Source organism: Triticum aestivum, unplaced genomic scaffold (genome assembly GCF_018294505.1).
Source record: "Triticum aestivum cultivar Chinese Spring unplaced genomic scaffold, IWGSC CS RefSeq v2.1 scaffold4B_scf_1981, whole genome shotgun sequence".
NCBI lineage: Eukaryota > Viridiplantae > Streptophyta > Magnoliopsida > Poales > Poaceae > Triticum > Triticum aestivum.
The window spans coordinates 1115603-1137258 of NW_025225098.1; the positions used below are offsets into that span (position 1 = coordinate 1115603).

Sequence of the window (21656 nt, forward strand, 5' to 3'; positions counted from 1 at the left end):
TCTGATACTTGCAACCTGCTGCCCGTCTGTCTGGCTTTTCCCCTTTTCCCGGTGCCGTCATCACCGTTTCTTGCGGTTGCTAGGAAAGGGCTTGTCCTCTTGGCGCTTCGATTTCCCCCAGGGGGCTTCTGGCTGGGCCCCGGTGTCTTCCTCTGTCGGTGCCTATGCTAGAGCTCCCCTTTCGGATCCCAGGAGCAGTGACCAGGGGCCATCGAGGTGCTCCGCAAACCTTCCTTCTTCGCAACCTTGCCACTCCCGGTCTTGTCAAGCTGTGCCCCTCATCTCCTGACGAGGATGGGGAGGCGTTGCGCCGGTGCGTCGCCCGTATTCTTCTCTTCCCGCCGCACTACCTGGGACAAGAGAGACAGGAAGAGGGGTTTACAGAGCACTTATCTTTTTTCAATCTTAAACTTGTAGGCACTTGCTAAATTTTAATTCAAATAATGTAATCTCTCATGTCCATGCTTGTGTTCTACAATTCTAGTACTTGTATCAGCATGTTAATGAAAAAGATGAACCTTGCCGAGGACTCGCGCATGTATATGTCCATGTAGAGGTGAGGTACCTCTTTAGTGTAAATAAACAAGTTTGTCCCGGCAGGATATCCTGCCGGTCCCCTTTTTGTCTGCCGGAGAACCTCATCTACCGGGTTAGAGACTGAGGAGCCAGCGCCCCGCTAACTTCCTTTTATCAAAGGCAACTATGACCACCCTGACCGAAGCAGCGTTCATGTTAGGAACGGGAGCACCTAAGTATAGAAGGATTGGCGATGTTTCCTAAATGCACAAGTTACAACTTATAGAACATGAATGGACAAGAGGTAGAACCTATCTATTTGGCTTGTCGGGATCGCATTGTCGTGCAATCTTCTCAACTCCTTATCGAAGCCAAGTCCATAGCAAGAACCTATAGCTTCATGCAGATGAGAATGAATGTAGGATGTGATCATATCTATATGCATATGCTCATGAAAAATGCTTACGCAGTGATCTGGAATGCTCATGCATGCATGCAATCTAGGTTGGGGGCCCTCATACAGCGCTTCTTTATTTTCTCTTGCACGGAGTCATCGCCCCAGCTTTATACAAGGGGTTACATGCAACTGAGGCAAGGCCTGTACAAATGGGTGGTTACTGGGCAGGGCCCGGTAGCCTCGTGCCTTACGAGTAGAATTTTGCAGAGATGCTCAATATTCCATGAGTTTTGCAACAGAGTTCCATCTCTGATCTCCAAATGGACTGCGCTGGGTCTGATGACTCGTACTACCCGGTAAGGGCCTTCCCACTTCGGTGACAACTTGTGTGTACCCTTGGCGGACTGGACACACCTAAGGACAAGGTCACCTACCCCAAAACACCGGAAATGAACCATGCGGCTATGATAGCGACACAGGGCTTGCTGATAGCGTGCAGCACGCGTAGAAGCCCGAAGACGGTTCTCCTCGAGTAGCACAACGTCGTCACGTCGGTGGTGATCTTGCATGATTTCATCGTAAGCAAGTACTCAAGGCGACCCATAAATGAGTTATGTGGGGACAACTGCTTCTGCCCCATAGACCAGGGAGAAGGGAGTATGCCCGTTAGCTCGGTTTTGTGTCGTTTTGAGGGACCAGAGAACCACCGGCAGCTCCTCGATCCACTGCCTGCCGGGCTTCGTATCAAAGGTTCTTGTCTTGAGTCCATGTAGCACTTCAGCATTCACGCTCTCAACTTGTGCATTGCTCCGGGGATGTGCCACAGAGGCGAATGAGATCTTGCATCCGAGGGCATGAACATATTGCATGAAGGCGCGGCTCATGAATTGGGTGCCGTTGTTGGTGATGATCCTTGTCGGAACTCCAAAACAACAAACCAGATCTTTCAAGAACTTGATAGCTGACTGAGCAATCACCTTTCTCACGGCACTCACTTCCGGCCACTTTGTAAACATGTCAATGGCAACGAACCAGAATTCAAAGACCCCGATTTCTTGGGGGAAGGGCCGAGGATATCGAGCCCCCAAACTGAAAATGGCTATGATAGAGGGATTGTCTGAAGCGCTTGGGCAGGAAGGTGGGTTTTCTTGGAATGGAACTAACAGACTTCACACATAGTGACTATCTCGACCACATCTTGGAGGTCTGTGGGCCAATAGAATCCTTGCCAGAATGCTTTCCCAACTAATGCTTTGTGTATCTCAGCCAGCAGTTCCTTTCCTTCTTCCCGACAAACACACTTCAATTTCACACCATTGGGACTCCTTCTGTATAGAGTGTCATCGACAAACTGATACATACTGGCCCTCCGGGCTACTCTTTCAGCTTCGTCTTGATCGCCAGGAAGCTCTTTGGTTTGGAGAAAGTGGATAATGGGCCTTTCCCAAGTTGGATCCTGTGGCTCGGCAACAAGGACTCACAGAACCTCCTCTGCTGCGGGAGCACCAGCCTCATACAGGGGGGTTCATGGACCCGGCTAGAGGGGGCAGTCCGACAGGCTGCGAGGAGTTGTTTCCGGCAGGTCTCTGCCGAGAGCGGACGGCTCTACCAGGAGAGGCTTTCCGGTGTCCAACTTTCTCCTCTTCCTGGCCATTGTCGCTGGGGATACGGAGGGCTGAGTAAGACGGAGAACAAAAGTCCATGGTTCCACAAGAAGCTTCTGTGCAGCACACTTTAACATATGATCAACTATGCTGTTTTTCGCACGGGGGTACGTGCTCTGTTTGTTATCTGTCAAAGTGCTCCTCCAATCTTCTCACTTCCTCGACATATGCTTCCATCAATGGACTTTGACAATCCTTGTTAACTTGCCTCACCACCAGTTGTGAATCTCCTCGAATGATCAGCTTCTTAATTCCCAATTCTGCTGCAATTCTGAGTCTGACAAGGAGCCCTTCGTATTCTGCTGTATTGTTGGTTGCTTCTTCCCGTGCAAAATGCATCTGGACGATGTACTTCAAGTGCTCCCCGGAGGTGGCAACGAGAAGCACGCCAGCCCCTGCACCTTGCAGGGAAAAGGCACCATCAAAATACATAATCCATTCCTGGGGGGATTCCTTGCCGGGGATAATTGTCTCCGTCATTTCGTCATCAGGGGTTGGCATCCATTCTGCAATAAACTCTGCCAACATCTTTCTCTGGACAGTTGATGTGCTCTCAAACCTCAGACAAAAGCTGGATAGCTCCAAAGTCCACTCCACTGTTCTGCCGGTAGCCTCTAGGTTTCGGAGTATCCGTTGCAACGGGAAACGAGTAACAACCATGATCTCATGGGCTTGGAAGTAGTGGCGCAGTTTCCTTGAGGCCATGATGAGGTCAAAGATCACCTTTTGCACGCCTGAGTTTCTCGACCTAGCCCCCTGTAACAGGGAGCTGACGAAGTACAGTGGGCATTGCACCACTTTCTTCCTTGACACGTCCTTGGGGTTGTCATCATTGTTGTGCTTGAAGCTATTCTGATCCTTATCTGGCCCTGCCGGCCCTTGCTCACTCTCTTTTTCATGCACTTCTCGCTACGCTACCAAGGCTGCACTAACCACTTGGTTGGTTGCCGCAAAGTATAGCAACAATGACTCCTTGGGTTTGGGTGCAACCAAGGTAGGCACAGAGGACATGTAGGTTTTCAATTCTTGCAAAGCTGCGTCTGCTTCAGGGGTCCACTTCATGGGACTTGCCTTCTTCAAAATCATGAAGAATGGCAGGGCACGCTCGATAGACTTGGAGATGAATCTGTTGAGCGCAAAAACACATCACGTCAGGCGACTCACATCTTTGACTGTCCTTGGCACTTGGATCTGGTCAATGGCCTTGATCTTGTCGTTATTTGCTTCGATCCCCCTATGGGATAGAAAGTATCCATGCAACTTTCTAGAGGGGACGCCAAACACACACTTCTCTGGGTTTAGCTTCAAGTTGATCTTGAGTAGATTTGCAAACGTCTCCTCCAAATCCTGAATGAGAGTTGCTCTGTATTAGTTTTGACCAAAATGTCATCCATATAAGCCTCAATGTTTCTGTGCACCTGAGGTTCAAAACCAATATGTACTGCCCTTGCAAAGGTGGATCCGACACTCTTTCATCTGAATGGCACGATGACAAAGCAGTACGTACCACATGGTGAGATGAATGACATCTTCTCTTTGTCTTCTTTGGACATGAAGATCTTGTGGTATCTAGAATAGGCATCCAGAAATGAGAGCAAATCACAACCTGAAATGGAATCCACTATCTAATCAATACGTGACAAGGGAAACGGGTCCTTCGGGCAATCCTTGTTGAGATCTGTGAAGTCAATGCACAACCTCCACTTCCCATTTGCCTTACGGACCACCACTGGGTTTGCCAGCCAAGTGGGATGTAGCACTCCCCTAACCAAACCAGTTGCCTCAAGCTTCTTGATCTCTTCTGCAATAAACTGCTACCCCTCCAAGGCCTGCTTCCGAACTTTTTGCTTAACAGGTCTGGCATGTGGGCAAACATAAAGGTGGTGCTCTATTACCTCACTGGGAACACCGGGGATATCAGATGGTTTCCAAGCAAACACATCGATATTTGCTCGCAGGAAGAAAACAAGCGTGCATTCCTATTTTTCATCCAGGGTGGCACTGATGGTGAAAGTACCATCAACGCCAGCCAGCCCTGCTGAGACCTTTTTCACTTGTGGAGCAGCAACCTTGGATCTCTTACTGTTGGAACACTCCGGCACGTCATCAACGGATGTCGTGCACTCGGAGGGGGCACTCTTCCCGGACTCTTTGCTGGAGGTCCTACAATCATGTTTCTTTCCTTTGTTTTCATGGGAGGGAACTGCAGTCATCGCTACCTCTGATGCGACCGTGTCCCGGTACATCTTGTCCACACAAATGATAGCATCTTTCTCATCTGATGGGATGGTGTGGACTCCCAGTGGTCCAGGCATCTTCAGGGTGTTGTAGGCATAGTGGGATGCCGCCATGAATATAGCCAAGGCTAGGCGTCCAAGGATCCCTTTGTACGGTAGGGGGAGATCAACTACGTCAAACATAATCTTCTCAGTCCGGTAATTAAGCTCTCCCCCAAATGTTACTGGCAACGTAATCTTCCCTTTAGGATGACCCCTGCTAGGGTTGACTCCTTGAAACATGCATGTAACCTCTAGTTCTTCCTCTGCTATCTGAAGCTTACTAATTACTGCTGGAGAAATCAGATTCAGTCCGGCCCCACCATCCACCAACATCTTTGTGACCTTGAGGTTGCGAATTGTTGGAGAAACCAACAAAGGCAAGCAACCTACCACAGTGGTACGGCTAGGATAGTCCTCTTCGTCAAAGATGATGGGTGTACGGAACCATTTGAGTGGCTTCCGGGCCTCTGGCGCTGGCTCCACGGCATTGACTTCTCATTCCCACCGCTTGAGTTCGCAATGGCAGGCGTGAAAAGATGCACCCCCATCAACACACAGGGCGTCCGTGGGCTTCTGAAACTCCTGCTCACTAGTTGCTTCTTCATCCCCTTATCACTCTAATCACCACAAACTTCCTTCTCCTGGTCTCTGGCAGGTTTCCTTTATTTTGAAAGGGCTTGATGGGGCGATTTGCTCCTTCACCTAGGCCCTTACCACCAGCGACATTCTGACCCTTCTCTTTATCACGCTTCTCATATTCTGCTCTCTGTGTCTTGACCAACTGCTCAACCTGATAGCACTCCTGGAGGTCATGGCCTTTGGTCCAATGGATCTTTCAGTATGGCCCATCGCCCTTCCCAGCCTTCTCTGCAGCTGCAGCTTCCCGGCAATCAGCACACATGACGACCTCTTTGAGAGGGGCCTCATCTTGGCGATCTTGCATCTACTTTGGGTGCGTGACCCTTCAACAGTCAACACTGCATTATCCCTCCGCTTCTTACTATGCTTCTTAGCATTCTTCTGACTGGTGGATTCATCGTCATCCTCCGAATCAACTTCAATGCAATCTTCCTCCCTTCCTCCATCCAAGAACACTTATACACTAGGGTGTACAGCTGCTTCATAGTCTTGTGCAACCGCACGTTCATCTTAGAACGGATCTGGCGGTTGCACACATAGGACTGGAGGGCAGCTATCACGGCTGCCGGATGGATATTTGGAATATTTCTATGAACTTTGCTGATTCTCTGTAAATTCTTACGGAGGGTTTCTCCTTCCTTCTGTTGTAGAAGCTACAGATCACTTGGATGGCCCAGCTCCTGGTGGCCACCGGTGAAACCGCTGATGAACTCGTGGCACATGTCTGCCTATGACAAAATAGAGTTCGCCAGCAGGTGCATTAGCCAATACCTCACATTGGACTTGAGGGACAACGGGAAGTAGTTAGCGAACACCTTATCATCTCTTCCCCTGGCAGCCTGAACAGCGATGGTGTAGATGCTCAGGAACTCTGCCGGGTTCAGCCTCCCATCGTACTTCTCAGGTATCTCTGGTTGTGCGAACGGACGACCAATAGACTTGCCGCAGCTCATGGGTGAAGGCAGGGCAGCCAACCTTGAAGGGCAGGGGCCCGACAACACTGAGAGTGGGCTCGTCGATGTGAGGGCCGTCGCGCTCATCGGTTCGGAGGAGGTTGTCGTGGCGTTGCTCGATGACGCACAAATCTTCCCATCACCTATCTTCCGGGGTTTGCCGTCGGCCTGGACGCGCTCGAGGGTTAGAAGAGGCCATCCAAACGTCATTGGGTCTTGATTTCGTCGTACCCGTGTCGGCAGTAGCATGGGCCGTTGCCATTGCTTGGGAAGGCTGCAGCGGGGTGGCTCGTCATGAGCCCTCAGCTTTGGCGAAACCGAGCATACTTTGGATGGTGGCACGCTATTCGTCCATCTACTCGGTTGCTAGTGGAAACGTCAGCAGTAGCTGAGCCCGCGCCATGGCCTCCGAGGCCATGCTCGGCATAGATGATGATGAAGTCAATCGCGCCGTCGCTCGGCACCTGATGGAGACAGCGGCGTTAGCACTGCGCCCCCTCCGTTGAGGTGCAACCACCTGGGTAGCTGGGTAGGGAGGCGGAGGCGCTCGAGGGCCATCAGCTCTGTTGGGTGCATTAGCTTGTACAACCCACCCTGGGGAAAGCGCATGCACAGTGGTCACGCCCGCGGCAGGGAGGGTCAGAGGCGGTGGCTCATCCCAGACTAAGCGCTATCGTTGTGGATGTGCCTGTCGGCGGGCGGAGTGCGACCATCAAGGTGTTGTTGATGTTGTCCTCATTTGGTATCTCCTGCTCTTGCTTTGGCCGCAGGGAGAATGGTGGTGGTACCACCTTCTCCGACCACATACAACAGTGTCCGCGGCCTCGCGCGTCTCCGTGCTCCCCGCAGCATTGGGGACCGCGAGTAGCGGAGCCTTCAAGGTTGATGGATGAGACGAAGAAGCTGATTTCTTCTTGGGCGCCATGGTCGATGGCGCCATCGAAGATGCGGATGGCGATGAAGATGACACGCTGCTTACATCTTCAGGTTCGCGCAAGCGATCCCCCTACCTGACGCGCCAAAGATGTTGCGGGAAAACATGGCTACCTATCGGACCTGGACGGCCCCTTGCTGGTTCAGCATGGGGGGGGGGGTTGCGTTGCACAAAGAGCATACCAACGCGGGGCAGGGCGGCAGAGATCGCACGGGCAGTTTTACCCAGGTTTGGGCCACCGTGAGGTATAAAACCCTAATCCTGCTTTGGTGGATTGATGGTGGAAAGGTGGTGGTGGTGCGTAGTACACTTGCCCGGCAAGTGTCGCCACGGGGCAATGGCGACTACGCGCGTACGGGGGAGCGAGTGGTCTAGCTTTCCAACCTCGCCAACCCCTTCTATGGTTGCCATGGGCCTCCTTTTATAGGTTAAGGGGTCACCACAGTTGCAATTTAGTCATTAGACACTGCTATCATACCTAACTCTGTAGGCTGATAGTGGGCATTTAATCACCGCTTAGTGTCACTTTGTTGGTTGCCCGGCAAGGCTTGCTGGGCTAATTCACCAGTTCCACACATGCTTGCTTGACACGTCATTTGACGGGTGTCATTTGTGGGTTTCCTTGGTAGGAAGTGGCCGCCATATGGCGAATGGTTTCCACTCAATCACTCTGCGGTTTGACACCGCACTGATCACCGACGTGGGTCGAACTGGTGTAGTTGGTGAAGTAATTTGGTCTCCGAGAGTCCCGGCAGGTCCTGCCGGGACGCCTTGGTCACCTCCTTCTGAGGGTGGCTGTCGGTGTCAAAACCAGTGGATCTCAGGTAGGGGGTCCCGAACTGTGCGTCTAGGCGGATGGTAACAGGAGACAAGGGACACATTGTTTTTACCCAGGTTCGGGCCCTCTCGATGGAGGTAAAACCCTACTCCTGCTTGATTAATATTGATGATATGGGTAGTATAAGAGTGGATCTACCACGAGATCAGAGAGGCTAAACCCTAGAAGCTAGCCTATGGTATGATTGTTGTTCGTCCTACGGACTAAAACTCTCCGGTTTATATAGACACCGGAGAGGGCTAGGGTTACATAGAGTCGGTTACAATGGGAGGAGATCTTCATATCGTATCGTCAAGATTGCCTTCCACGCCAAGGAAAGAACCATCCGGACACGGGACAGAGTCTTCAATCTTGTATCTTCATAGTCCGGGAGTCCGGCCGAAGGTCATAGTCCGGCCATCCGGATACCCCCTAATCCAGGACTCCCTCACTAGCCCCTGAACCAGGCTTCAATGACGATGAGTCCGGCGCGCAAGTTGTCTTCGGCATTGCAAGGCGGGTTCCTCCGATGAATACTTCATAGAAGATGTTGAACACCAGGATAGTGTCTGGCTCTGCAAAATAAGTTCCACATTCCACCGTAGAGAGAATAATATTTGCACCAATCAGATCTGCTGACGTATTACGCAACGTGACATCACGCCACAGCTAGGCTATTATTCATTATATCGTTCCACCTCAGCGCGTTTAGCAAGGCGGTTTCCTTGACACGTCTTGTCAAAGTGGAGATCGTGTCCCCTTATTCTGGGATTCTCATCAATACGGGCGTGGGTAACCCAACCACGCCATTAACCGCGGCGCTTGGGAGATAAGCGAGTTTTATTAGGCTGGTGGGGGCTCGTAGTTTTCGGCCGCCCATATAAGGGGATAAGAATCCGCCCTTTCCATTCACGCCTTCTCCCTCCTTTGCTTATTCGTCCCTGCGCGCTCGAGCTCCAATGCCCAAGCCCGCACTTCCCACCTCAACCTTCTCCAATCATGTCCGGAGCGGGAGGTAGATGGATGGCTTCCTCCATTACGGAGGGTCAAATCAAAAAGCTGAGGAAGGCCGGATACTTGTCTGACGACATCGCGCACCGGCTTCGAGATGAGGGGCAACTCATCCCCACCCCTAGGACCCATGAGAGGGTTGTATTTCTCCCACATTTCCTCCGCGGACTGGGTTTTCCTCTTCACCCATTCGTCCGGGGGCTCATGTTCTACTGCGGCCTGGACTTCCATGATCTGGCCCCGAACTTCATCCTCAACATCTCGGCATTTATCATCGTGTGCGAGGCCTTCCTCTGTATCCAGCCCCACTTCGGCTTATGGCTGAAGACTTTTAATGTCAAGCCGAAGGTAGTGGGTGGGCACCAAGTGGAGTGCGGAGGTGCCATGGTGGGCCGGATGGCCAACATCCTATGGCTCGAGAGCTCCTTCGTGGAGACAATAAAGGGATGGAAATCGGGGTGGTTCTACATCACCGAGCCGTGCGATCCCAAATGGGCGGAGGCCCCCGAATTTCGATCTGGCTTCCCCACACGGCTCACTTCCTAGAAAGATACGGGCTTAACGTGGGGGGATTCGGAGGAGCTGACCGGACTTCAAACCTGCGTCAAAAAGCTGGTGAACAAGAATCTCAAGCTTGTCAACGTAGTCCAGGTCATGCTCATCCGCCGGATCCTCCCATGCCAACAACGGGCCTTCAACTTGTGGGAGTTTGATCCGGCACAGCACCAAACCTTGAGCAAGCTTTTCGACACTTTGTACGAAGATGCCTGGAAGGTGCTGTTTAAGGGCGCTGAGGCACCCGCATCCGCTACTGAAGATCGCGGATTCAGCTTGCGGTGCCAGGCCAGCAAGGTAAGCTACTCTACCCTTTACGGGACCTTTATCTTTCATAGTCTGATTCTATGTGGGGTCTAACCTCCCTTTCCTTTAACAGGACTGGCTGAAGACGTCCGGGCAGATGATCTGTTCGGATCCCTTGCCAGAATACCCAGCGGACGCCCATTTGACAGGGCTGCTGGTTCCGACACCTCACGTGGTGCCGGAGAAGAAGGCCAAGAAGAAGGCCAAGGAGACTCGCAAGAGCTCCCGGCGCCTGGGGGTGTCGGGTTCATCGCGCAACAACCCCGAAGCACCCTCCGCCTCTGAAGATGAGGAGGAGGAAGAAGAATAAGCCTCTCCCCTTCTGACGGGGGGAGGAAAGAAAAGAAAGGCCGCCCCAATTGGGGAGGCCGGAGGGTCCAAGAACGGGAAAACCCTTCTGCCGGACTACGCCTCCGGTGCCGAAGGCGGTGGGGAGGAATGGCCGTCCAGGGTCAAGCCCCTGGCAAGATCGTAAGTGTCCAGCTATCTGAATAACTTATGACGGCCCTCCATTATTTGGCATTTTCTGACGCCGTATTTGATCATGCAGTCCGCCCAAGGCTCAGCTTGACGATTTGACGAGCGCCTCCTTGGATTCGTCAGATGTGAATAGCGCTTCACTTCTGACGGCCTCCTCCCCTCTCCCTACGAACGACGCCGAGGTGGAGTCCTGAAAGGGAGTAAACCAGGAGGAGGTGGTCCTGGAGGCGCCGCCAGGTGACCTCCCGGACTCCAGGCCCAAAGGGGGTAAAGCCCTGGAGGGATCCAAGTCCGGCCCCGGGTCGGACACTTCTCCGGAACCATCAATGGTTCCAGAGTCCGACATGCGGTGCCTTCATAAGAAGGGCAATCCTACGACGTCGGCGACCTCCGTCCATCCGGAGGCGCCAGACAATTTGCTGGAGGTGCTTAACGGCACCTCCATCGACGAGGGACACCACACTGTTATGAGTGTTGTGATTCAGAAGGTTCAGTCTGCCAAGAGCGGGCTGACAGAAGCCTGTACAAGCCTGTTAACAGGTTTTGAGGTATGTGTTAAAAACATACAAAAAAAATTACCGCATAGACAGTAGCCCCTGATGCTCAGTTCGGTGTTCGGAAAGAAAAGCCGAGCTGAGGATCTAAAAATATATACGCAGGAGTCTAATAAAAATATGTCAATATGGGAATGCAGACTGTGCTGCTGACCTCTGCCGCACTGACTGCGGAGGTCAATGCCTTGAAGGAGAACCTCGAGCGGTCTGAGAATGAGCTCGGCCGTGCCAAGAAGCAGCTCGAGGACAAGGAGGGTAGGTAATACCACATGTAAATGTATATAGAAATACTTGGTTGCAAATAATGACAGGACCAATGTAGATGCTACAGGGGCCACAGCCGAGGTGGCGACCCTGAAGGAGGCGGTCTCCAAGGCTGAAAATAGTGTGGCCTTGGAGAGAACCGAGCGAGAGAAGCAGGAGGCGCAGGTGGCGGAGGTGCGGCAAGAGCTCCAGGCTCTCGTGGAAAAACACGAGGGTTTGGAGCATGAATCGAAAACTCGAGAGTCCGAGCTCGCCTTGGCTCTTCAGAGTGCCAAGACCGCTAAGGCCAAAGCCCAGAAGGCCCTCCAGGAGATCGAGGCAATGAAGAATATAGCAGCAGGTAAGGCATTCTTTATGCAAAGCAGGAATATAAAAGTTAATTATCTGCTACTTACCCGAATCCGGAGCTCTCCAGGAGCGTTTGCCGATCTGCCCCGTAGTGTGTCTGATGCCGCCGCATACTACCGAGCCGAAGAGGGGAGCTCGACAGAAAAGGTGTTTTGGTCTCAGTATGCTGAGGCCGAACATCCGGTGCCCCTGAGCGACCAGCTGAAGCAGCTGGTCGAGCTCCACAAGGTGGCCGAACAGGCCATGAAGGGCCTCATAGCTCGGCTGTGGCCTGGAGAAGCCATGCCTGGGAGCTACTTCGGTCTGGTGCAGCGGCTGGTGGATGCGTGTCCGTGGATTGAGGTCGTCAAGCGCTCTGTCTGTACCGAAGGTGCCCGTCGGGCCCTTGCCCGTGCTAAAGTGCACTAGGGCAAGTTGGACGCTGAGAAGCTTTTGACGGACGCGCCACCGCCGGGCAAGGAGTATCGCAAGCCCGAGATGTATTATAAGGGCGTCCTGAAGGGTGCTCGCCGTATAGCGAACGAATGCTCCAAAGTTGTAATTTTTGAGTAGACTCGCATTTGTTATCCTGTACGCTGAAAACTTTGTTCATGTGCGTTAAGCAACGCTTGTTAATTTAAAATATTTCCTTCTGTGCAGCCGTTTATCAAATCTGAGAGATGCAAGTCGTCGGCTTCGCCCCCATGCCACGAGTGCTGGGGTGTTCGGGATAAACCTGAGCGCTCTTGTTCCATTCTTGGGTCCATCTAGGGAGGCGCTCAGCACAACGAACTAGGCCATCGGACTTATAATGCTTTATCACTCTCACTTAGCCATACAATTCTATAATTTTAAATTTCGGGGAAGCCCCTAGTATTCGGACGACCGAGTTCGGGGCGCTCTCCACACCTAGGTCGGATAAGTCCGGTTCCTCGCTCTAAATGGCATAAGTCTTTAAGTACTCGAAAAACCTCGCGAACAGCGATCGGTCACTCGCACTATCATGACGGTCAGTTTTAGCTTTCTCTACTGAGGTGTTAACCCGGCTCAACTGGGGCACAATCGCAATAGTTCTCCCAGCGCTACCTTAGCCAACATTGCGGAACGTAAGATACCAAAACATGGGAGCTGGGCAAACCCAACTATTGACCAAAGATATGATTCGCAGCCGATGCATATAGTGCTATAAGTTCGGGGTGCCGCACTCATGAGAGTATTCTGTCTTCTCACACCATGTTATGGGTGCTTAAGCCCCTGGTGTATTGGCTGTACCAAAGTGTATGGTTGCAGAATGTCATGACTGAACATATTTTTATATATAAAAAATAAATGAGTACAATAATAGATAAGAGCTATGTATTGTTTATTAAAAAAGGGCTGCTACGAAAGCAGAACGATACAAGTAGTGCGATAAGCAAGAGATGGGATTATTTGACATGTTCCCCTCCAGGGGCAAGCTGCGGGATTTTAAGTAAAACAGGTATTAAGCTCATTATAGAGACCACCTGGACATTTGACGCGGCTAGTTCTCTCCCTGGCTGTTGCATCGTGTGTTCGGCGAGTGTATTGCCGGACAGGCCTTCCGAATAGTTGGGTCCTGAAAGTGTGTAATAAGGAGACGACGGAATAGGGAGCCCCTTAGTGCGGTTGAGCCGCATTCTGGGCGTGCCGTAGTTGGGCCCCTCACCTTATGACCATGGTATCTCTAAGGCGTAATTATGTACGCGTGGTACCGATATCACCATTTGACGAGGGCTAGGGTTGGGGCCGCACTGCTATGCTTGCTCGGAACGTGCCAGCCCGATTTCTTGTAGGTTACTTCGAGCTTGCTTGATGTTGTCCAGACGTTTGACACCTGGATTGGAGAATTGCCTTGAGAGGCTACTCTGTACTTCTGCCGCCAGGGCTGCCGTGTGGTCCTCCGTTCGGAGAGAGCGTTCGGTGTTTCCATTTACCGTGATGACTCCGCGAGGTAATGGCATCTTGAGCTTGAGAGATGCGTAGTGCGGCACCGCATTGAATTTTGCAAATGCGGTTCGTCCGAACAGGGCGTGATAGCCACTGCAGAATGGGACTATGTCGAAGATTAACTCTTTGCTTCGGAAATTATCCGGGGATCCGAAGACGACTTCAAGTGTAACCGAGCCTGTACAGATGGCTTCTACACCTGGTATGACGCCTTTGAAGGTTGTCTTTGTGGGTTTAATCCCTGAAGGATCGATGCCCATTTTTTGTACTGTATCCTGATAAAGCAGGTTTAGGCTGCTGCTGCCTTCCATTAGGACTCTGGTGTGGTGAAATCCATCGATAATTGGGTCTAGGACCAATGTGGCGAATCCGCCATGACAGATGCTAGTGTGGTGGTCCCTTCGATCAAAAGTGATCGGGCAGGAGGACCATGGGTTGAACTTTGGGGCGACTGGCTCCAACGCATAGACGTCCTTGAGAGCACGCTTCCGCTCCCTTTTGGGGATGTGGGTTGCGTATATCATGTTCACCGTCTGAACTTGCGGGGGGAATCCCTTCTGTCCTCTGTTGTTCGGCGGTCGGGGATCCTCCTCATCATCGCTATGCAGCCCCTTGTCTCTGGTTTCGGCACTTACCTTGCCTGCCTGCTTGAACATCCAACAATCCCTGTTGGTGTGGTTGGCTGGCTGTTCGGGGGTGCCGTGTATCTGGCACGAGCGATCGAGTATCCGGTCTAAGCTGGATGGGCCCGGAGGGTTTCTTTTGAATGGCTTCTTCCGCTGACCGGGTTTAGATCCTCTGAATCCGGCATTGACTGTTGTATCTTCAGTATTGTCGCCGTTAATGTGGCGCTTATGCTTGTTGCGACATGACCTGTCGTTGTTGTCCTTGGTATCCGAATTGCCAGGGCTCTTGGTTATGTTATTGCTACGAGCTAGCCAGCTGTCTTCTCCCGCACAAAAGCGGGTCATGAGTGTCGTGAGGGATGCCATAGATTTCGGCTTTTCCTGTCCTAGGTGCCGGCCAAGCCATTCGTCTCAGATGTTGTGCCTGAAGGCTGCAAGGGCCTCGGCGTCCGGACAGTCGACTATTTGATTTTTCTTGGTTAGGAACCGTGTCCAGAATTGTCTCGCCGATTCCTCTGGCTGCTGGATTATGTGTCTTAGGTCATCGGCGTTTGGTGGTCGCACATAAGTGCCCTGGAAGTTTTCAAGGAATACGGATTCCAGGTCCTCCCAACAACTAATTGACTCTACTGGCAGGCTGTTAAGCCAATGTCGAGCCAGTCCTTTCAGCTTGAGCGGGAGGTATTTGATGGCATGTAGATCATCACCACGGGCCATGTGGATATGAAGGAGGTAATCCTCGATCCATACCGCAGGATCTGTTGTGCCATCGTATGATTCGATGTTTACGGGTTTAAATCCCTCGAGGATTTGATGATCCATTACTTCGTCTATGAAGCATAGTAGGTGTGCGGTGCCCCTGTACTGGGCTATATCACGACGCAGCTCGGATGAGCTTGGTCTGCTGTATTAGGCCTGGCTGTACTTATCATGTCCAGCGTGACGGCTAGCGTCACGTGAAGCGGGGCGCCCATGCGAACCGTAGATCGATCTTGTTTGCCTTGCCTTATTCTCCAATATGTCTCGCAGGTCTATTGTGTCTCCCCGTACTCTGGTATGTTTTGAGCGGTGCCGGGGTGCGGCTTGGGTCGAGGGCCAGAAGGCCTCTCTATCGCGGCCACGGGGTGGCTGATCGGGCGCATCGTACGCTGGTGATGTAGGTTTAGTTGCTTCCTCCTCAAGTTGGGGTAGCAGCCTGCGCTTTGGGTAGCTCTTGGAGGGGCGTTCGAGTTTATACTCTTCGGCCGCCAGGACTTCGGTCCATCTGTCGGCTAGCAAGTCTTGGTCAGCTCTAAGATGCTGCTATTTTTTCTTGAGGCTGCTTGCCGTGGCCATAAGCCTGCGTTTGAAACGCTCTTGTTCGACGGGATCCTCTAGCACGACGAATTCGTCGTCGTCGAGGCTTGCCTCGTCTTCGGAGGGAGGCATATAGTTGTCGTCCTGAACCTCTCTGTCGGCCGCTCTCTCATGAGGGCTGGCTCCTTCGTCCTCCTGCACTGAATCCTGCTGGAGGGGGTTATCTTCGGCACTGTCCGGCGTGTTGTTATCTCCGGTGTCGGAATCGCCATTTTTGCTTTGGCGGGACTTAGAGCGGCGCCGCTGACATCGGCGCTTGGGTTGCTTCTTGGAGGGGTGATCCTCCGTTTTTCCCTTGCCATCCCTTGCTTTGGGGGTGTCCACCATGTATATGGCATATGACGAGGTGGCTTTCCAGTTCCCTATAGGTGCTGGTTCTTGGTCATCTCCTTCATCGGCGTCCATACAGTCGATGTCTTCGAAGTCAAAGTCGAGCATGTCGGTTAAATCATCGACAGTGGCTACGAGGTGGGTGGTGGGTGGGCCTCGAATTTCTTCGTCGTCCACATCCCAACCATGCTGACAGTAATCCGGCCAGGGCTCTCCTGACAAAGAGAGAGACTTCAGTGAATTCAGGATATCACCAAAGGGCGAGTGCTGAAAGACGTCCGCGGTGGTGAATTCCATGATGGGAGCCCAATCGGGTTCGATCGGAAGGGGTGCGGAAGATTCGGAGTCCAGAACGGAGTCCGGCACCTTGGAGTCACGGGCCTTGCAATACACTCGCCGAACACACAACGCAACAGCCAGGGAGAGAACAAGCCACGTCAAATGTCCAGGTGGTCTCCATAACGAGCTAAATACCTGTTTTACTTAAAGTTTCGCAGCTTGCCCCTGGAGGGGGACATGTCAAATAATCCCATCCCTTGCTTATCGCACTATTTGTATCGTTCTGCTTTCATAGCAGCCCTTTTTAATAAGCAATACATAGCTCTTATCTATTATTGTATTCATCTATTTTTATACAAATATGTTCAGTCATGACATTATGCAACCGTACACATTGGTACGGCCAATACACCAGGGGCTTAAGCACCCCATAACACGGTGTGAGAAGACCGAACAATTTCATGAGTATGGCACCCCGAACTTATAGCACTATATGCATCGGCTCCGAATCATGTCTTGGGTCAATAGTTGGGTTTGCCCGGCTACCATGTTTTGGTACCTTACTTTCCGCAATTTTGGCTAAGGTAGCGCTGGGAGAACTACTGCGGTTGTGCCCCAGTTGAGCTGGGTTAACACCTCAGTAGAGAAAGCTAAAACTGACTGTCATGATAGTGCGAGAGATCGGTCGCTGTTCACGAGGTTTTTCGAGTCCCTAAAGACTAATGCCGCTTAGAGCGAGGAGCCGGATTTATCTGGCCTAGGCGTGGATAGCGCCCCGAACTCGGTCTTCCGAATACTAGGGGCTTCGCCAAAATTTAAAATTATAGAATTCTATGGCTAAGTGAGAGTGATAAAGAATTATAAGTCTGATGGCCTTGTTCGTTGTGCTGAGCGCCTCCCTAGATGTACCCAAGAATGGGAACAAGAGCGCTCAGGTTTATCCCGAACACCCCAGCACTCGTGGCATGGGGGTAGAAGCCGACGACTTGCATCTCTCAGATTTGATAAACGGCCACACAGAAAGTAATATTTTAAATTAACAAAGCGTTGCTTAGCGCATATGAACAACATTTTCAGCGTACAGGATAACAGATGCGAGTCTACTCAAAAATTACATCTTTGGAGCATTCACCCGCTATAAGGCGGGCACCCTTCAGGACACCCTCATAATACATCTCGGGCTTGCGATACTCCTTGCCCGGCGGTGGCGCGTCCGTCACAAGCTTCTCGGCGTCCATCCTGCCCCAGTGCACTTTAGCACGGGCAAGGGCCCGACGGGCACCTTCAATACAGACGGAGCGCTTGATGAGTTCAATCCATGGACAGGCGTCCACCAGCCGCCGCACCAGACCAAAGTAGCTCCCAGGCATGGCTTCTCTAGGCCACAGCCGAACTATGAGGCCCTTCATGGCCTGTTCTGCCGCCTTGTGGAGCTCGACCAACTGCTTCAGCTGGTCGCTCAGGGGCACCGGATGACCGGCCTCGGCATATTGAGACCAGAACACCTGTTCCATCGAGCTCCCCTCCTCAGGTCGGTAGAATGCGGCAGCATTCAGACACACTACGGGGCAGATCGGTGAACGCTCTTCGAGAGCTCCGGATTCGGGTAAGTAACAGATAATTCACTTTTATATGCTTGCTTTGCATAAAGAATGCCTTACCCGCCGCTATCTTCTTTATCACCTCGATCTCCTGGAGGGCCTTCTGGGCTTCGGCCTTAGCGGTTTTGGCACTCTCAAGAGCCACGGCGAGCTCGGACTCTCGAGCCTCCGAGTCACGCTCCAAACTGTCATGTTTCTCCGCGAGAGCCTGGAGCTCTTGCCGCACCTCCGCCACCCGCGCCTCCTGCTTCTCTCGCTCGGTGCGCTCCAAGGCCGCACTGTTTTCGGCCTTGGACACCGCTTCCTTCAGGGTCGCCAGCTCGGTCGTGGCCCCTGCAATACCCACGTTATTCCTGTCATTTTTTGCAACCAAATCCTTTGTATAAGGTCTTACTTTAATAAGGTATTACTTACCTTCCTTTTCCTCGAGCTGCTTCTTGGCACGGCCGAGCTTGTTCTCGGACCGCTCGAGGTTCTGCTTCAATACGTCGACCTCTGCAGTCAGTGCGGCAGAGCTTAGCAGCGCAGCCTGCATTCGCATATTTACATATTTATGTTAGACTCCTATGTATATCTTTTTTTTAGATCCTTAGTCCGGCTTTTCTTTCCGAACACCACACTGAGCATCAGGGGCTACTGTCTATGTGGTAACATTTTTATATGTTTTGAATACATACCTCAAAGCCTGTTAACATGCTCGTACAAGCTTCTGTCAGTCCGCTCTTGGCGGACTGAACCTTCTGAATCACCTCACTCATAACAGTGCGGTGTTCCTCGTCGATGGAGGCGCCGTTAAGCACCTCCAGCAAATTGTCCGGTGCCTCCGGTTGGACGGAGGTCGCCGGCATCGTAGGCTTGCCTTTCTTACGAAGGCGCCGCCCGCCGGACTCGGAAACCACTGAAGGTTCCGGAGCAGTGTCCGGCCCAGGGCCGGACTTAGCCACCTCTGGGGCTTTACCCCCTTTGAGCCTGGAATCCGGGAGATCGCCTTGCGGCGCCTCCAGGACCACCTCCTCCTGGTTTAGTCCCTTTTGGGACTCCACCTCGGCGTCATCCGCAGGGAGCAGGGTGGAGGCCGTCCGAAGTGAAGCACTATTAACATCCGATGAATCCAGGGAGCCGCTCGACGAATCACCGAGGTGAGCCTTGGGCGGACTGCATGATTGAACTTGGCGTCAAAAAATACCGAATAATAGAGGAGCGCCATAAGTTATTCGGGTATCCGGATACTTATGATTTTGCTAGGGGCTTGACCCTGGATGGCCATTCCTCCCCGCCATCTTTGGCATCGGAGGCGTAGTCTGGTAGAAGGGTCTTTCCCTTCTTGGATCCTCCGGCCTCCCCAGTTGGGGCGGCCTTCCTTTTCTTTCCTCCCCCCGATGGAGGGGGAGAGGCTTCTTCTTCCTCCTCGTCCTCAGAGGCGGAGGGTGCTTCGGGGTTGTCAGGCGAGGAATCCGACACCACCAGGCGCCGGGAACTCTTTTGAGTTCCCGTGGCCTTCTTCTTGGCCTTCTTATCCGGCACCACGTGAGGTGCCGGAACCAGCAGCCCCGTCAATCGGGCGCCCGCTGGGTCTTCTGGTAAGGGAGCCGGACAGTTAACCTGCTCGGACTTCTTCAGCTAGTCCTGTCAAAGGTAAGGGAGTTTAGATCCCACATAGAGTCATACTATGAAAAACAAGAGTCCCGTAAAGGGTAGAAAAGCTTACCTCGCTGGCCTGACGCCGCGAGCTGAATCCGCGGTCTTCAGTAGCGGATGCGGGGGCCTCGGCGCCCTTGAACAGCACCTTCCAGGCATCTTCGTACATAGTGTCGAAGAACTTTCTGAAGGTTTGGTGCTGTGCCGGATCAAACTCCCACAATTTGAAGGCCCGTTGTTGGCATGGGACGATCCGGCGGATGAGCATGACCTGGACTATGTTGACGAGCTTGAGATTCTTGTTCACCAGCTTTTCGACGCAGGCTTGAAGTCCGGTCAGCTCTTCCGAATCTCCCCATGTTAGGCATGTCTCTTTCCAGGAGGTGAGCCGTGTGGGGAAACCAGATCAGAATTCAGGGGCCGCCGCCCATTTGGGGTCACGCGGCTCAGTGATGTAGAACCACCCCGACTGCCACCCCTTTATTGTTTCCACAAAGGAGCCCTCGAGCCATAGGACGTTGGCCATACGGCCCACCATGGCACCTCCGCACTCTGCTTGGCGTCCGGCCACTACCTTCGGCTTGACATTAAAAGTCTTCAACCATAAGCCGAAGTGGGGCTGGATGCAGAGGAAGGCCTCGCACACGATGATGAACGCCGAGATGTTGAGGATGAAGTTCGGGGCCAGATCATGGAAATCTAGGCCATAGTAGAACATGAGCCCCCGGACAAATGGGTGAAGTGGAAAACCTAGTCCACGGAGGAAGTGGGTGAGGAACACCACCCTCTCATGGGGCCTGGGGGTGGGGAGAAGCTGCCCCTTGTCGGGGAGCCGATGCGCGATGTCGCTGGACAAGTATCCGGCCTTCCACAGCTTTTTGACTTGTTCCTCCGTTACGGAGGAGACCATCCACTTGCCTCCCGCTCCGGACATGGCTGGAGAAGGTTTAGGAGGGATGTGTGGACATGGGCGCTGGAGTTCGAGTACGTGGAAATGGATAAGCAAAGGAGGAAGAAGGTGTAGGTAAAAAGGTGGATCCTTATCCCCTTATATGGACGGATGAAACTATGTGTCCCCACCAGCCTGATAAAACTCGCTTATCTCCCAAGCGCCGTAATCAATGGCACGGTTGGATTACCCACGTCCGTATTGATAAGGATCCCGGAATAAGGGGACACGAACTCTGCTTTGACAAGACGTACCAAAGAAACTGCCTCGCTAAACACGCTGAGGTTGGACATAAAAACGATTCGAATAAAGGCTTGGCCGTGGCGTGATGTCATGCTGCGAAATACTTCAGCAGATTAGATTTGTGCAGATATTATTCTCTCTACAGTGGTATGTGGAACTTATTTTGCAGAGCCGGACACTATCCTTGTGTTCAACACCTTCTATGAAGTATTCGGAGGAGGAACCCGCCTTGCAATGCTGAAGACAATTTGCGTGCCGGACTCGTCGTCATTGAAGCCTGGTTCAGGGGCTACTGAGTGAGTCCTGGATTAGGGGGTGTCCGGATGGCCGGACTATGACCTTTGGCCGGACTCCCGGACTATGAAGATACAAGATTAAAGACTTCATCCCGTGTCCGGATAGGACTTTCCTTGGCGTGGAAGGCAAGCTTGGCGATTCGATATGAAGATCTCCTCCCATTGTAACCGACTCTATGTAACCCTAGCCCTCTCCGGTGTCTATATAAACCGGAGAGTTTTAGTCCGTAGGACGAACAACAATCATACCATAGGCTAGCTTCTAGGGTTTAGCCTCTCTTATCTCGTGGTAGATCAACTCTTGTACTACCCATATCATCAATATTAATCAAGCAGGAGTAGGGTTTTACCTCCATCGAGAGGGCCCGAACCTGGGTAAAAACACCGTGTCCCTTGTCTCCTGTTACCATCCGCCTAGATGCACAGTTCGGGACCCCCTACCCGAGATCCGCCGGTTTTGACACCGACAGCGGGCCTACCAGGACGGTCTTGATGCTTACTCTTGGAGTCACCTCGACTGCATCAGGTTCGCCTGCCCGGCAAGGGAGGCTTTCCTTTAGTGGTGTCTTGCTCCTTTGACTTGACTTGATCTTCTAGATGTGGCCTCTGATTTCTCAAAGAGTTGATCTCTTTAGCTTGGCCTTATCTTCGATGTTCAACCTTACTCCTTTTGG

General features: G+C 52.3%; 1 pseudogene; it reads right to left on the reverse strand.

The window, feature by feature from the left end:
* The window catches only part of LOC123172054 (uncharacterized), a 37534-nt pseudogene extending 17106 nt beyond the window's left edge, over positions 1–20428 (reverse strand).
* Positions 20429–21656: the final 1228 nt, after the last annotated feature.